We start from the raw sequence: 13,097 nt of genomic DNA, 5'->3' as shown, positions 1-13,097 counted from the left end.
GCCCCGAAGGACACGTTTTTGTGGTGAGAAAAGATATATAGAAGTCAATGAAAGTTGTGTAACCGTGTTGAGAATCACTGGAGCGTTTGTATGAATAAAGTTGATCCGTTATGTGTGTCATGTTAAATTAACCAAAATATGTTCATATGTACGTCATCGACTGTATCGTAGAGGCATTTTTCTGGATGTTGTGTGTCATGTGATCATTTATTTAAGTCATGTGACCATTATGAGTGTCATGTGATCATTTATTTAAGTCATGTGACCATTATGAGTGTCATGTGATCATTTATTTAAGTCATGTGACCACTATGAGTGTCATGTGATCATTTATTTGAGTCATGTGACCATTATGAGTGTCATGTGACAATTATGAGTGTCATGTGATCATTTATTTGAGTCATGTGACCATTATGTGTGTCATGTGATCATTTATTTGAGTCATGTGACCATTATGTGTGTCATGTGATAATTTATTTAAGTCATGTGACCATTATGAGTGTCATGTGACCATTATGAGTGTCATGTGATCATTTATTTAAGTCATGTGACCACTATGAGTGTCATGTGATCATTTATTTGAGTCATGTGACCATTATGAGTGTCATGTGACAATTATGAGTGTCATGTGATCATTTATTTGAGTCATGTGACCATTATGTGTGTCATGTGATCATTTATTTAAGTCATGTGACCATTATGAGTGTCATGTGATCATTTATTTGAGTCATGTGACCATTATGTGTGTCATGTGATCATTTATTTGAGTCATGTGACCATTATGTGTGTCATGTGATAATTTATTTAAGTCATGTGACCATTATGAGTGTCATGTGACCATTATGAGTGTCATGTGATCATTTATTTGAGTCATGTGACCATTATGTGTGTCATGTGATCATTTATTTAAGTCATGTGACCATTATGAGTGTCATGTGATCATTTATTTAAGTCATGTGACCATTATGAGTGTCATGTGATCATTTATTTGAGTCATGTGACCATTATGAGTGTCATGTGACCATAATGTTGTTCATGTGAACATACAGTATAATAACTATAATATGTTGAGATGTATGTCATCGATTATACTAGGGTGACATGTGAAAATGATGTGTCATGTGATACATTATGAACTTCGTGTGTCATGTGACCATAATGTTGGTCATGTGAACAAATAATAACTACAATATGTTGACATGTACGTCATTGATTATACTAGGGTGACATGTGAGAATGATGTGTCATGTGATAAATGATGAACTTCGTGTGTCATGTGATCATGATTTAGGGTCACATGACGCACATAATGTGAACATATTATAACCATAATAAGGTTTTTTGTATGTCATTAAGTATAATTTGGTAACATGTTAAAATGACATGGGTCATGTTATCATTTATTTATGTCATATGAGTGTCATGTGATCATTCAAATGTTTTTTTCTGGAGATGAAATCTTGTTGACCATAACCACACCCACTCTGTTGTGATCGGGCAAGTGTGGAGGTTTGTCACCGTGCGTCATCAATGGTCTCCACCTCCAAGGGATTTGTTGTATAAACAAAGCTCGATTACAGCTGGAGGAGGAGTGAAGCCATTATTACGTCATGATGGACCCTCGTAACCTCTCGTTCGTCCAGATTTCAGAGCGACTTTCTAAAGTAATAACTCAGGTGCAGCAGAGAGATGCCAGTTTGAAGCCGACACTGACTTGCAGACATTTATTTGAAGAAGTCTTCAGATCCGGGCGGACGTTTAGATCTGGTCTCATGTCGTGAAAAACAGATGATAACGAGTTGGTTGATCCAGCGTCAGACGTTCCAACATCCATCATCGCAGATCGACTCTCGCGGTGAATCGTTCAGAGCGAAGCGTCGAGACGTTGATGAACGACGCGAGTCTTTGAGGATCCATTGAAAGTTTCTCTTTAACTGTCACTTCTGCAGAATCCATCTGGCAGAACCTTTTCTTCCCCTTTATGAGACGCTCCTGGTCTGGAAGCTTCACTGCTCCAGTGTGTGGAAAGATTTATTCCACGTCCTTCATATCACATGACAAACCACAAACCACACACTGGTTAACTAGTGGGTTCCGAAAACTCTGACATGTTAACTAGTTTTAATTGTCAACAATTTCCCGAAGGAGACCTCCAGAGGGATCAATAAAGTTTGATCTATCTATCTAGGTAAACCTAAATTAAGCTCACCAGTGAACTAGTCATGTAGTTTAACATTACTAGTGAAGTAATGAAGGGTAAAAAGCATACTAGTGACCTAGTGTGCATTATGCCTTTCACTAGTTTACTAGTAAACACTTCCAGGCCTACTAGTTTACTACTGCTGCTGCAAAAGGTTACTAGTTAACTAGTAACTGCATTACTGTCACTAGTAAACATATTGGATCAAACTGGCATGTTAAATAGTTAAACCTAAGTTGAACTTACAAATGAACTAGTTATGAAGTTTTATATTACTAAAGAATTAGTGAAGGTTTAAAAAACGAAACTTTCCCTTGTTAACTAGTTTAAGGTTTTTTGGTCTGACTAGTAAACTAGTTTGATCCAATATGTTCACTAGTGAACTAGTGAAAGGCATAATGCACACTAGTTCACTAGTATGCTTTTTAACCTTCACTAGTTCACTAGTAATTTAAAACTGCATGACTAGTTCACTGCTGGACTTACTAAACACTTTCAGGCCCACTGGTTTACTAGTGCTGCTAGTTCAAAAGGTTACTAGTAAACTGGTAACTGCATTACTGTCATTAGTTAACTAGTAAACATATTGGATCAAACAAATTTACTAGTAAGGGCAAAACAGCTTGGACTACTTAACTAGTGAGCGTTTTGGCCTTCACTAGTCCACTGGTACATTTTTAAATCTTTACAAGTTCACTAGAAATGTAAAACTGCATGACTAGTTTACTAGTAAGCTCAATTAAGATTTAATTATTAAACATGTCAGTTTGATTCAATATGTAAACTAGTGACAGTAATGCAGTAACTAGTTAACTATCAACTTTTTTTGCAACAGGACTAGTAAACTAATGGGCCTGAAAGTGTTAACTAGTAAACTAGGTCACTAGTATGCTTTTTAACCTTCATAAGTTCACTAGTAATGTAAAACTGCATGACTAGTTCACTGGCTGACTTAATTTAGGTTTAAATAGTTAATATGTCAGAGTTTTTGGAAGCCACTAGTTAACAAGTGTGTGTTTTTGACGAGCGATATCAAGGATAAGGTACAAATCAATACTAGTGAGCAGGACCAGGTCCATCGAACGCCTGGATGTGTTCAGACGACCTTCAGAGACGGACCTCGACCACGAGACGCTGACGTTGATGAGGTTCTGCCTCCGCAGCGACTGCTGCTGGAACGATCAGACGGAGGAACATTCCTTCTCCGTGTCTTCAGGTCTGAGTCGTCCAGACACCATACGTCTTGTTCTCTCCAGCAGATGGACAAGATAGTGTGTTTTATGAGGAGATGTTTATACCAGGAGCTCCGTCACCGAGCGACCAGATGGAGGTGATGACACGTCAGGCAAGCATGTGACCCGTGGCTGCTCCCTGATTGGTTCCTTCGCTGGAAATACGTTTTTAATCTTTCAACAATTCAAAGAGAATATTTTTCAGTAGTATAAGGTACTTGTGTCTGTGTGTGTACGTTTGTGTGTGTAGTCGTCTGTGTGCATGTGTACGTGTGTGTGTCTTTATGTGTGTGTGTGTGTGTGCAGGTCTGTGCAGTGGTGTATAGGGGTGTAGGAAAATATTTATGTATCGCAATATTATTTTCCACAGTATTGTATTCATATGTGACTGTACCGATTATAAAATATACACGTTTTTTTATTTCATTTTTGGCTTTAAAATCCTATTTTATGTGTTACCATATATTTTTTAAATAGTTTACAGATTTAGATATAATAACATGTAGATATTCAGTGTCACATTTTTGTGATGAAATTATGAGGCGATGACTGAGGACGAGGAGATACAGTGATGACTGAGGACGAGGAGATACAGTGATGACTAAGGACGAGGAGATACAGTGAGGACTGAGGACGAGGAGATACAGTGAGGACTGAGGACGAGGAGATACAGTGAGGACTGAGGACGAGGAGATACAGTGAGGACTGAGGACGAGGAGATACAGTGAGGACTGAGGATGAGAGGATACAGTGAGGACTGAGGACGAGGAGATACAGTGAGGACTGAGGACGAGGAGATACAGTGAGGACTGAGGACGAGGAGATACAGTGAGGACTGAGGACGAGGAGATACAGTGAGGACTGAGGACGAGGAGATACAGTGAGGACTGAGGACGAGGAGATACAGTGAGGACTGAGGATGAGAGGATACAGTGAGGACTGAGGACGAGGAGATACAGTGAGGACTGAGGACGAGGAGATACAGTGATGACTGAGGACGAGGAGATACAGTGATGACTGAGGACGAGGAGATACAGTGAGGACTGAGGACGAGGAGATACAGTGAGGACTGAGGACGAGGAGATACAGTGAGGACTGAGGACGAGGAGATACAGTGAGGACTGAGGACGAGGAGATACAGTGAGGACTGAGGATGAGAGGATACAGTGATGACTGAGGACGAGAGGATACAGTGATGACTGAGGACGAGGAGATACAGTGAGGACTGAGGACGAGGAGATACTGTGAGGACTGAGGATGAGAGGATACAGTGATGACTGAGGACGAGGAGATACAGTGAGGACTGAGGATGAGAGGATACAGTGATGACTGAGGACGAGGAGATACAGTGAGGACTGAGGATGAGAGGATACAGTGATGACTGAGGACGAGAGGATACAGTGATGACTGAGGACGAGGAGATACAGTGAGGACTGAGGATGAGAGGATACAGTGATGACTGAGGACGAGAGGATACAGTGATGACTGAGGACGAGAGGATACAGTGATGACTGAGGACGAGAGGATACAATGACAACAGAGGACGAGAGGATACAGTGACAACTGAGGACAAGAGGATACAGTGATGACTGAGGATGAGAGAATACAGTGATGACTGAGGATGAGAGGATACAGAGATGACTGAGGACGAGAGGATACAGTGATGACTGAGGACGAGAGAATACAGTGATGACTGAGGATGAGAGGATACAGTGAGTCCAGCAGCTTTTAAAGTCTGATGTTTGGACATATTTTGGTTTAAAAACGTCTTGTTTACTAAATATATGTGACTATATCAACAACAGTTCTAGTAGTTTGTGTGACTGTGTGTTGGTGTGTTTGTGTGTGTTTGTCTCTAAGTGTGCACGTCAATGTCAAGTTTTTTATTATTAATAATCAAGCAAATGTAATAAAATGAAATATTTAATAATTGTTCTTCATAAATCTTTGTCTCTGTCGTGTTCGTTTATTTCCAGACGTGGAGAAAAAGTACAAAAACATCAATGAATTCAGAAGTAGATCTAACTTGGAAAACATGTCGTAGCGAATGTTTCTCTTGGATATAAAGAAGGACCTTCGTGTCTGAGGTGAACACGTCTGAGGTGAACACGTCTGAGGTGAACACGTCTGAGGTGAACACGTCTGAGGTGAACACGTCTGAGGTGAACACGTCTGAGGTGAACACGTCTGACACACGCGTGTGGTCTTTGCTTCGCCGTCATGTAAACGGGCGTCCTGATGGATCCAACACATGCTGCAGGAAAGAAGTATCGGATCTGCAACAACAACCGCTCGCGTCCATTAATCTGGGCGAACCGACAGGATTATTGCGAGCGAGAGTCCAGGACGGGAAAGTGGATCCTTTGATGAGCTCCTGGACCGGAGCGTGAAAGAGAAGACGGATCGTCGGTCAGCGACCACATCACAGGCCCTCGGTCTGAGTCTGAGGACGAGTCACATGTTCTCCTGACGTCTGGATTATCAAGCGTCTGAAGCTCTCGCTGACTCAGGCTGGTGTCAGGGTCTCACTGACGGGAGTCAGGACCAGGATCTGGTCTTGATGTGGAGATGAAGACCTGAAGAAATACTTCCTGAAGAAATACTTCCAGAAGAAATACAAACTAAATACTTCCTGAAGAAATACGTCCTGAAGAAATACAAACTAAATACTTCCTGTAGAAATACTTCCTGAAGAAATACTTTCAGAAGAAATACTTCCTGAAGAAATACAAACTAAATACTTCCTGAAGAAATACTTCCAGAAGAAATACTTCCTGAAGAAATACAAACTAAATACTTCCTGAAGAAATACTTCCAGAAGAAATACTTCCTGAAGAAATACAAACTAAATACTTCCTGTAGAAATACAAACTAAATACTTCCTGAAGAAATACTTCCAGAAGAAATACAAACTAAATACTTCCTGAAGAAATACAAACTAAATACTTCCTGAAGAAATACTTCCAGAAGAAATACAAACTAAATACTTCCTGTAGAAATACTTCCTGTAGAAATACTTCCTGAAGAAATACAAACTAAATACTTCCTGTAGAAATACAAACTAAATACTTCCTGAAGAAATACTTCCTGAAGAAATACAAACTAAATACTTCCTGTAGAAATACAAACTAAATACTTCCTGAAGAAATACTTCCTGAAGAAATACTTCCAGAAGAAATACAAACTAAATACTTCCTGAAGAAATACAAACGAAATACTTCCTGAAGAAATACAAACTAAATACTTCCTGAAGAAATACTTCCTGAAGAAATACTTCCAGAAGAAATACAAACTAAATACTTCCTGTAGAAATACTTCCTGTAGAAATACTTCCTGAAGAAATACTTTCAGAAGAAATACTTCCTGAAGAAATACAAACTAAATACTTCCTGAAGAAATACTTCCAGAAGAAATACAAACTAAATACTTCCTGTAGAAATACTTCCTGAAGAAATACTTTCAGAAGAAATACTTCCTGAAGAAATACAAACTAAATACTAGTGAGAACATGTTTTAACTCTGGTGGAAACATCGAAGAACGAAAGTTTACACTTTTATTTTTATCAAGTGTGTGTGCACGTTTGTGAGTCTCTGTGTGTAAAAGTGTGTATGGGCGTCTGTGAGTGTGTGTGCGTGTGTGTGTGTACAAGTGTGTCTGTGCATGTGTGTGAGTGTGTGTACAAGTGTGTATGGGCGTCTGTGTGTGTGCATGTGTCTGTATTTGCGTGTATAGGTGTTTGTGTCGGTCTTTGCGTGTGTGTGTGTGTATATATGTTTGTGTTTGTTTTACACACAAACACACACATATGGGTGTCTGTGTACATGACTTTGTGTATGTCTGGCTGTGTGTGACTGTTCATATATGTGTGTCTTGTGTCTGTGTGCATGTGTGTGAGTGTATATATGTGTCGGTCTGTGTGGGGGTGTGTGTATACACGCGTTTGTGTGTGTGCCTTTGCGATTCTGTCCATGTGTTTGTGTGTGGCTGCTTGTAGGTGCGTGTGCTGTGTGTTTTTGTGTGTGTGCGTGTTTTTGTGTTTGTGTAAATACACCCACAATATATATTTCTACTTCCTGTCTATGTGTCTATTTCTAATCTCTTTTCCTCATCATAATTATGGCCCTCGCGACGCCCCATACACTGACACGTCTTCTTGTTTGTTGGGAGACAGTGACGCTGCCACACAGAGGCCGGCATGTGTACTGCATGATTTGAGTGGCTTTGAAACGTCATTTCTGTCACAAGATGCTGACGTCGAGTCTTTCATGGAACGACGGTTCAGTCGTGGACTCACCTCTGGACCTGGGTTCTTCTCTGGACCTGGGTTCTTCTCTGGACCTGGGTTCTTCTCTGGACCTGGGTTCTTCTCTGGACCTGGGTTCTTCTCTGGACCTGGGTTCTTCTCTGGACCTGGCTTCTTCTCTGGACCAGGGTTCTTCTCTGGACCTGGGTTCTTCTCTGGACCTGGGTTTTTCTCTGGGCCTGGGTTCTTCTCTGGACCTGGGTTCTTCTCTGGACCTGGGTTCTTCTCTGGGCCTGGGTTCTTCTCTGGACCTGGGTTTTTCTCTGGGCCTGGGTTCTTCTCTGGACCTGGGTTCTTCTCTGGGCCTGGGTTCTTCTCTGGACCTGGGTTCTTCTCTGGACCTAGGTTCTTCTCTGGACTTGTGTTCTTCTCTGGACCTGGGTTTTTCTCTGGACCAGGGTTCTTCTCTGGACCTGAGTTCTTCTCTGGACCTGGGTTCTTCTCTGGACCTGGGTTCTTCTCTGGACCAGGGTTCTTCTCTGGACCAGGGTTCTTCTCTGGACCTGGGTTCTTCTCTGGACCAGGGTTCTTCTCTGGACCAGGGTTCTTCTCTGGACCTGGGTTCTTCTCCGGACCTGGGTTCTTCTCCGGACCTGGGTTCTTCTCTGGACCTGGCAGAAGCACCTGTCCACCTGGCAGGGTCCACCTGGCAGAAGCACCTGTCTAAGGTTCTGGACGTCTTGATGAGGTGCTGAACGACTTTCCAGGCTCTTGGACCTGAAGGCTCGACACTTGAGAGATTGAACTGCATCACACTGTGTGTTGTTCTGTCACAAATACACACATGAGCGACGCACACTTACCTGAGACGTGATCTTTGAGATACAAAATCTCTACAATCAAGTGTTAATAATTACTGTGATAGTACATGATGTTTAATGGTAGTATTAATGTAATAAACGTATTATTAGACCAAATATAACCTTTCATTATGTCATGAAAATGTATTTATAATAGTTTGTCTGTTTTTGTTTGTATATATATGTGTGTGTGTTCATATGTGTGTAAATATATAAATGTATATAAATAAATATATTAAATATTTATAAATATATATATATATGTATATATATATATATATATATATTTATAGATATATGATAGTCTGTGTTTCATATATGTGTCTGTATGTGTATGTTTGTGTGTTTATATGTGCGTATGTGTGTATATATATATATATACTGTATATATATATATATATATATATATATATATACAGTATATATATATATATATATATATATATATATATATATAGTGTGTTTCATATATGTGTCTGTATGTGTATGTTTGTGTGTTTATATGTGCGTATGTGTGTATATATATATACTGTATATATATATATATATATATATATATAGGATGTTTCATATATGTGTCTGTATGTGTATGTGTGTGATTATGTGTGTTTACATGTGCGTATGTATATATATATGTTTGTGTTTATATATGTGTGTGTCTGTGTGTGCATGTGTCTGTGTGTGTGCGATTGTGTTTCTGTCTTTGTGTGTCTGTGTTTGCGTGCGTGTTTATATTTGTGTGTGTGTGCGTTTGTCTCTACATATGTTTGTGTGTTTGTCTCTGTGTGTGCATGTGCAAGTGTGTGTATTTTAATGTAGTGTATATGTGTCTGCGTATATTTGTGCGTGTTTGTCTAGATTGACCTCTCAGTGAGGGTTTTAAGGTTGAGGTCAAAGGTCATCAGGTCAAGAGAAATGTTGATTCAATTAAATTCATATTGAACACAAATTAAATAAATATCATTTACAAAATCTAATAAACCTGTTTGTACAAAACTTTATTTTCATTGAAACATTGACAAAATGGTCTTAAGCTCCGCCCACTGAAAACAATTTCGTTTTTCTGGAGATGAAATCGTGTTGACCATAACCACACCCACTCTGCTGTGATTGGTCGAGCATGGAAGGTTTGTCACCGCGCGTCCTCGACGGTCTCCACCTCCAAGGGACTCGTTGTATAAACAAAGCGTGATCACAGCTGGAGGAGGAGTGAAGCCATTATTACGTCATCATGGACTCTCGTAACCTCTCGTTCGTCCAGATTTCGGAGCCACAATAGGAAGTAATAGAAGGTGGTCATGATGAGAAGTTACTGCGTCGTTCCTTCAGATCTTCAGGTCGTTTCCTGATCGACGTCTGAGCTTCGGCTGTTGGTGTCGGATTGAGTGGAGACTGTGGGAACGAGCGCAGTAATTAAATCTCTCATTACACCGTTGTTGAGCTTGTTTTTCTTGTAACCCATCGAGCGACAGATCAGAATCACAGTCGGAGGTTTTCGCTCCTGGACCAGAACCCTCTTGGACCAGAACCCTCTTGGAGCCCAGAAGCCTCTCGACGATCCACAATAAAAGCACAGACGAGATGAGAAGGTGTGCGAGCGTCTGTTTCCTCCATCGCCTGATCAACCTCTCGTCCTCCACATTCTTCTGCGACGGCTTCTCTTTTCCATGTGCAGACACCGAAGTTCAAGGTCTTCTTGCCTCGTGACCTCGGGGGGGTCGACCCTCGCAGCAGCTCAGCTCCGGTAAAACACGAGCACAGCCGGCATTTCTATCGAGTCCAATAAAGACAGAAAGAAAGTTTTTGTTTTTTTCTTGAAATACTTCCATAATTTCATCACCTTTACTTTAACGTTCAGACCTATGACTCGCCTGAACTTCCTCTCTTCCGTCCTCCCCCTCTTTTCCTGGTTGTTCACTTTTAATATACAGTATTTCTACGACATTTCAGTCCTTTCGACTACTTTAAGGGTTTCTACAAGATCCAAGGATACTGATACTGAGGTATTATGTTACTTCATGATACTGAAGTATTATGTTACTTCATGATACTGAAGTATTATGTTACTTCATGATACTGAGGTATTATGTTACTTCATGATACTGAGGTATTATGTTACTTCATGATACTGAGGTATTATGTTACTTCATGATACTGAGGTATTATGTTACTTCATAATACTGAGGTATTATGTTACTTCATGATACTGAGGTATTATGTTACTTCATGATACTGAGGTATTATGTTACTTCATGATACTGAAGTACTATGTTACTTCATGATACTGAAGTATTATGTTACTTCATGATACTGAGGTATTATGTTACTTCATGATACTGAAGTATTATGTTACTTCATGATACTGAGGTATTATGTTACTTCATGATACTGAGGTATTATGTTACTTCATGATACTGAAGTATTATGTTACTTCATGATACTGAAGTATTATGTTACTTCATAATACTGAGGTATTATGTTACTTCATGATACTGAAGTATTATGTTACTTCATGATACTGAGGTATTATGTTACTTCATGATACTGAATATAACGTTATTTCAAGATACTGAAGTATAACGTTACTTCATGATACTGAAGTATTGCGTTACTTCATGATACTGAAGTATTACGTTATTTGATGATACTTAAGTATTACGTTATTTCAAGATACTGAAGTATTACGTTACTTCATGATACTGAAGTATTTTGTTATTTGATGATACTTAAGTATTACGTTATTTCAAGATACTGAAGTATTATGTTACTTCATGATACTGAAGTATTATGTTACTTCATGATACTGAAGTATTACGTTACTTCATGATACTGAAGTATTACATTACTTCATGATACTGAGGTATTACGTTACTTCATTATAATAAAGTATTACGTTACTTCATGATACTGAATTAAATTAGTAAATTACGATGTTATTTTGTGCACCGTGTTGTGCAAGTGAGTCAAACAATACTAGTGTATCACTAAAGTACTGGTGTGAGAACTATTTCAAATGCTAAAAAAGATAAATGAAATCTATAAAATTAGTTTAAGGCAGTTTTAAAGGATGAAAGCTGGCCTGTGATTGGATGGTTTTCATCGACGCAGTAAAACCCTCTGGACGTGTTGAAACTTAAGATAAGTTCGTCTCAAATCCTGACGCCTCCGGTGTTTCCACAGCAAACAAAAGCCGAACATCTCGACTCGTGCCTCACGACATGGATCCAGAAGCAGGAGGAACATCTGGAGCGCCGATCATCTCAGCTTCACCCGCAGGACCACTTGAGATGTTTCCATCATTAGAGCGTCAGGAGCTCCTGCTCCGTTTACCATGAGAGTGAAAACTCTCAAACATTTGCTTTTCCTCGTCCAGAATAAAGATCCTCGGAGTCCATTTAGACTCTTATGAAAATGTTTTTTCAACTCCTTCAGGGCAGTCGTCGATGAAATGTTTCCTGGAAGGAAAAAAAGATTTATTTAATTCATCTTGTGTTGAATATTACTTTCTGAACAACCTTTTATTTTGAAGGTTTATTTTTTTTTTTTTCTCTTCTTGATACGTCAAGGCACTTGCATCAAAAAAATAAACCTGTTAATAGTTTACAAAAACCCTTTAAAGTCATTAAAGACTTTATTTGTGTAGAAGAAACAGTCGAGAGCTTCTGCTGAGTCGACATGTATTGTGTGAATGCTGAAGGCAGAGACCCACTGTTGCTTTTATGACCTAAACTTTGCTCCACATCTCCTCTTATACATTTTATTCGATTTGAACCATTCAAACTTTTATTCATTCGACTCGTTCCCGAAATGCAGACTCTGTTCTATCTTTCTTTTATCTCTTCCACTCTTTCTTCTATTCCTCTTTTTCTACCCGTTTCCCTTCATTCACTTGAATCTTTAACTCATGTTTCAACTCCTTCCACTATGACCTTCCGGTACATTCATACTAATACTACTACTTCTACTACCAATTCTACAACTACGTCGACTATTTATACTTATACTTTTACAACTAAGTCTACTCATACTTTTACTATTAAGTCTACTTATAATTTTTTTCTAATACTTCTACTACTAATTCTACTTCTACTTCTTATTCTACTTCTACTACTACTGTTTCTACTTCTACTACTTCTTCTTCTACTACTACTTCTTCTACTTCGACTACTTCTTCTACTATATAAATAAATATTACTTACTTACTTACTACTAATTCTTCTACTTATACTACTAATTGTACTACTTGTACTACTACTTCTTCTACTATTTCTTCTACTCCCACTACTGCTTCTATGATTAATTCTACTTCTTCTACTACTACTTCTACTTCTACTACTACTTATTTTACTCCCACTACTGCTTCTATGATTAATTATACTACTTCTAATACTTCTACTTCATCTACAAATTCTTATACTTCTACTACTTCAACATTTTTCACTTTCTTGTCATTATTTTCACAAAAGTATTTCTTCTTTATGTATAATTTCAACTGTTTACACACATTTTTACTTCAATACTTTCAAGCATTTCACTTCATAGATTCACGCCATTTTAATTT

Source organism: Callionymus lyra, chromosome 2 (assembly GCF_982586985.1).
Source record: "Callionymus lyra chromosome 2, fCalLyr1.hap1.1, whole genome shotgun sequence".
NCBI lineage: Eukaryota > Metazoa > Chordata > Actinopteri > Syngnathiformes > Callionymidae > Callionymus > Callionymus lyra.
Note: the sequence above shows the minus strand (reverse complement) of the source record.